The sequence below is a fragment of the Schistocerca gregaria genome, unplaced genomic scaffold (assembly GCF_023897955.1).
Source record: "Schistocerca gregaria isolate iqSchGreg1 unplaced genomic scaffold, iqSchGreg1.2 ptg001693l, whole genome shotgun sequence".
NCBI lineage: Eukaryota > Metazoa > Arthropoda > Insecta > Orthoptera > Acrididae > Schistocerca > Schistocerca gregaria.
This window is the reverse complement of record NW_026062952.1, coordinates 22,501-27,500: the sequence shown is the minus strand read 5'-3', so window position 1 is coordinate 27,500 and position 5,000 is coordinate 22,501. Positions and strand designations below refer to the sequence as shown.

The 5,000-nt window shown below is 56.1% G+C and overlaps 3 non-coding genes across 3 annotated transcripts in view; all 3 read right to left on the bottom strand.

Annotated features, from left to right (window-relative positions):
- The window catches only part of LOC126334058 (large subunit ribosomal RNA), a 4,252-nt gene extending 3,786 nt beyond the window's left edge, over nucleotides 1-466 (bottom strand). The window contains exon 1 of the ribosomal RNA XR_007564552.1: nucleotides 1-466. This exon is cut by the window's left edge and continues 3,786 nt beyond it. This is a non-coding gene — a ribosomal RNA (large subunit ribosomal RNA).
- Nucleotides 467-656: 190 nt separating this feature from the next.
- Nucleotides 657-812, bottom strand: LOC126334050 (5.8S ribosomal RNA). Its single transcript, XR_007564544.1, has one exon. It is a non-coding gene; the product is annotated as a 5.8S ribosomal RNA (ribosomal RNA).
- A 374-nt stretch (nucleotides 813-1,186) lies between these two features.
- Nucleotides 1,187-3,050, bottom strand: LOC126334054 (small subunit ribosomal RNA). The gene has a single exon (XR_007564548.1). It is a non-coding gene; the product is annotated as a small subunit ribosomal RNA (ribosomal RNA).
- Between the last annotated feature and the right edge of the window lie 1,950 nt (nucleotides 3,051-5,000).

The following is a 5,000-nucleotide window of genomic DNA, read 5'->3' as shown; positions in this document are numbered from 1 at the left end:
TTCGACCTTTCGGACTTCTCACGTTTACCCCAGAACGGTTTCACGTACTTTTGAACTCTCTCTTCAAAGTTCTTTTCAACTTTCCCTCACTGGTACTTGTTCGCTAATCGGTCTCGTTGGTCATATTTAGTCTCAGATGGAGTTTACCACCCACTTGGAGCTGCACTCTCAAGCAACCCGACTCGAAGGAGAGGTCCCGCCGACGCTCGCACCGGCCGCTACGGGGCCTGGCACCCTCTACGGGCCGTGGCCTCATTCAAGTTGGACTTGGGCTCGGCGCCCGAGGCGTCGGGGTAGTGGACCCTCCCAAACACCACATGCCACGACAGGCGGCAGCCTGCGGGGGTTCGGTTGCTGGACTCTCCCTGTTCGCTCGCCGCTACTGGGGGAATCCTTGTTAGTTTCTTTTCCTCCGCTTAGTAATATGCTTAAATTCAGCGGGTAGTCTCGGCCTGCTCTGAGGTCGTTGTACGAGGTGTCGCAACGCCACACCGCCAGCCGGCTGTGCACGCTACCGAGAAAGTACCGGTATGCGAACCGCCAGGCGACGGGGCGCGCATCGCACGTTTAAGGAGACGCGGCCGGCCACACAGGCGACCACGACACTCCCACGTCTCCGAAGCGGGACAAACGCCGCGCGCTTCAGTATACGTAGCCGACCCTCAGCCAGACGTGGCCCCGGGAACGGAATCCATGGACCGCAATGTGCGTTCGAAACGTCGATGTTCATGTGTCCTGCAGTTCACATGTCGACGCGCAATTTGCTGCGTTCTTCATCGACCCACGAGCCGAGTGATCCACCGTCCTGGGTGATCTTTTCCTTTTCAGTCTCCCACTGTCTCTTTCAAGACAGTAGCATTTGCGGGACTGAGGCGTCTGACGGCCCCTGTTCCACTATTTTTTTTGTGTCCAACGGCCTCACAGCCGATGGGCGTCGTACGGCTCCACACCGGAGCGGACAGGCACTCGGGGCGAACGTCATTCAAAACCGGCGCCAGGCGCCAGGTACCGCAGGCCAGCCGCTCCAGAGCTTCAGCGCTCGTACCACACAACAACAACAACAACAACACTTCCGCTAGTTTTGAGAGGCACGCGTGGTTCCGCACGCGGCGCCACGGCCACTGCCGTACAGGTAGCGTGTTTGCGCGACACGACACGCACATCGAAAGACATGCAGTCTAGTCGGTAATGATCCTTCCGCAGGTTCACCTACGGAAACCTTGTTACGACTTTTACTTCCTCTAAATGATCAAGTTGGTCATCTTTCCGGTAGCATCGGCAACGACAGAGTCGATGCCGCGTACCAGTCCGAAGACCTCACTAAATCATTCAATCGGTAGTAGCGACGGGCGGTGTGTACAAAGGGGCAGGGACGTAATCAACGCGAGCTTATGACTCGCGCTTACTGGGAATTCCTCGGTTCATGGGGAACAATTGCAAGCCCCAATCCCTAGCACGAAGGAGGTTCAGCGGGTTACCCCGACCTTTCGGCCTAGGAAGACACGCTGATTCCTTTCAGTGTAGCGCGCGTGCGGCCCAGAACATCTAAGGGCATCACAGACCTGTTATTGCTCAATCTCGTGCGGCTAGAAGCCGCCTGTCCCTCTAAGAAGAAAAGTAATCGCTGACAGCACGAAGGATGTCACGCGACTAGTTAGCAGGCTAGAGTCCTCGTTCGTTATCGGAATTAACCAGACAAATCGCTCCACCAACTAAGAACGGCCATGCACCACCAACACGCGATCTAGTGTAGGGCCTGGTGAGGTTTCCCGTGTTGAGTCAAATTAAGCCGCAGGCTCCACTCCTGGTGGTGCCCTTCCGTCAATTCCTTTAAGTTTCAGCTTTGCAACCATACTTCCCCCGGAACCCAAAAGCTTTGGTTTCCCGGAGGCTGCCCGCCGAGTCATCGGAGGAACTGCGGCGGATCGCTGGCTGGCATCGTTTATGGTTAGAACTAGGGCGGTATCTGATCGCCTTCGAACCTCTAACTTTCGTTCTTGATTAATGAAAACATACTTGGCAAATGCTTTCGCTTCTGTTCGTCTTGCGACGATCCAAGAATTTCACCTCTAACGTCGCAATACGAATGCCCCCGCCTGTCCCTATTAATCATTACCTCGGGTTCCGAAAACCAACAAAATAGAACCGAGGTCCTATTCCATTATTCCATGCACACAGTATTCAGGCGGGCTTGCCTGCTTTAAGCACTCTAATTTGTTCAAAGTAAACGTGCCGGCCCACCGAGACACTCAACTAAGAGCACCCTGGTAGGATTTCAACGGGGTCCGCCTCGGGACGCGCAAGCACGCCTTCGGCTCGCCCCACCGGCAGGACGTCCCACGATACATGCCAGTTAAACACCGACGGGCGGTGAACCAACAGCGTGGGACACAAATCCAACTACGAGCTTTTTAACCGCAACAACTTTAATATACGCTATTGGAGCTGGAATTACCGCGGCTGCTGGCACCAGACTTGCCCTCCAATAGATACTCGTTAAAGGATTTAAAGTGTACTCATTCCGATTACGGGGCCTCGGATGAGTCCCGTATCGTTATTTTTCGTCACTACCTCCCCGTGCCGGGAGTGGGTAATTTGCGCGCCTGCTGCCTTCCTTGGATGTGGTAGCCGTTTCTCAGGCTCCCTCTCCGGAATCGAACCCTGATTCCCCGTTACCCGTTACAACCATGGTAGGCGCAGAACCTACCATCGACAGTTGATAAGGCAGACATTTGAAAGATGCGTCGCCGGTACGAGGACCGTGCGATCAGCCCAAAGTTATTCAGAGTCACCAAGGCAAACGGACCAGACGAGCCAATCCGATTGGTTTTGATCTAATAAAAGCGTCCCTTCCATCTCTGGTCGGGACTCTGTTTGCATGTATTAGCTCTAGAATTACCACAGTTATCCAAGTAACGTGGGTACGATCTAAGGAACCATAACTGATTTAATGAGCCATTCGCGGTTTCACCTTAATGCGGCTTGTACTGAGACATGCATGGCTTAATCTTTGAGACAAGCATATGACTACTGGCAGGATCAACCAGGGAGCTGCGTCAACGAGAGCTGAGCAGCCGGCCGCCCGGGAGTGTGTCCCGAGGGCCCGCGCGAACACGCAAGCGTCCGCTCAATTATTCTGCAAACAGGAGGAGGCTGAGCTCCCCTGCACGATACACCTCGAAACCCTCTCAGGTCCCGGCGGCGCGCAGCGCCGTCCTAAGTACTTGGTCGGGTTCGAGAGAGGCGCAATCGCCCGGAGATGGGCGAGTAGACGCTTTCAGTGCGAACACCCGTGCTCCCAACTGAGCTTGCCGCTGCCGACAGAGGCCCGGGAGCGTGCTGTCGTGGCATTGCCGGCGGGAAACAACACGCGCCACCTACGGTGACCGGCAGCTCCAACGCCAGCGCCACAGAAGGGCAAAGCCCCACTTGGGTGCAGAAGCGAACTCTCCCAGCACAGCGCACGCGCCAACACGTCCGCAGAGCTGCGATACAAACCACCTGCGAGAACCGCTGGGGGCGACCGAGCAGCAGACGGCGTCGCGACGCCGAGTGCCGGGCGGCGGCGCATCCTCAACGCACACAGTCCGCAATCGGACCAGCACACTGCAGATGTCCACCGCGCTTCGCACCGGGCTCGGCAGAACCCACTTTGGCCGCCTGGCGCCGCGCGCAGGGTGCGCCGGCGCATAGCTGGGACGCCAGCCGGGCCCGTCGGCCGGCGCTCCTGCCACTGGGCGCCCCCCACCAGCCGGCTGTAGTGCGTGCGCTCACGCAGCGCGCGGCCAGCACGCCGGGCGGCCCCCCCTCACCGGCCGGGGACTGTCCCGCCAAGCCACAGCCTCGTATCGCTTCATACCCACATGGCCAACTCAGGTTCGGGGGCATGGCGGGTACCGCCGAAACAACCGGTTCATAGATGTACCGATCGTCGCTATCACCGATGCACCTGCAGCGCGAACAACCGCTCAACAACTGATTTCCAGTTCATTTGCGGATCTTTGGCAGCAAACGTATACGTCAATCTACATTTGCGAAATCTACGATTCTGGCATGCCTGCATGTTATGTGTCACGACACGCTACATCAGCCCACATACACACTGCGGCATGTACACGAGAGAACACGTGGAAGATGGTCCGCGCACGTGTGCAATGTCCCTTGCGCGGTCGACTGTCAACCGGCCTCTGTAGCATGTCGCAGATGTGGAACGCGGTCCACCGTGCTATCATGTTGTGTGGGGCAATACGATTAAATAGGAAAACCCTCGTCGCTACATCAACAGACGGCTCACGCTGATTCCCGGCAGAGGGAGGAGGGGGGGGGGGGGGGGGCCAACATGCAATACTTTCGTCCGTACCTACCTACCACATGTCTGTACGGCGTACAACAGTGCAATCTCGCTGTAATGGGGAGACGAGACAAGTAGCATCGTGCACAACATATGGCCCTTATGATTCGCCATTGTAGGGCGCAGCCGGTGTACGGTCAAGCATGTGCCACATTATGTCACTCAGTACGTAACGACGGATGATCAGTGTGGGTTACGCGTACATCAGCGGACAGTCCACACAGGCCGTACCACAACGTACACTGACTGCATCGACAACCGAATGCAACTGAACAGCTGCAAGGCTCATTTCACAAACAAACGCCTGACCGACCAGCTTGGAAGGGCAGGAGGGGAGGGCGATATTCGTTCTGTAGCGGTACACCCTTCCAGTGGTTAGCGGGACTGTGTAGAAAGTACGCAACACTCGAAAGACCTTTATGTGAGGGTACGCACCATGGCATCAAGAAATACACATGACACCAGAGGATCCAAGCAGTGAACTATGTTCAGAGGGTTGCTGTTAGGCAAAGCTACATTCCTGTGACGTTACATGTGACAGTTAAGGTGCAGTGTAAGTTAGGTTAAGGTGCAGTGTAAGTTAGGTTAAGGTGCAGCGTAAGTTAGGTTAAGGTGCAGTGTAAGTTAGGTTAAGGTGCAGCGTAAGTTA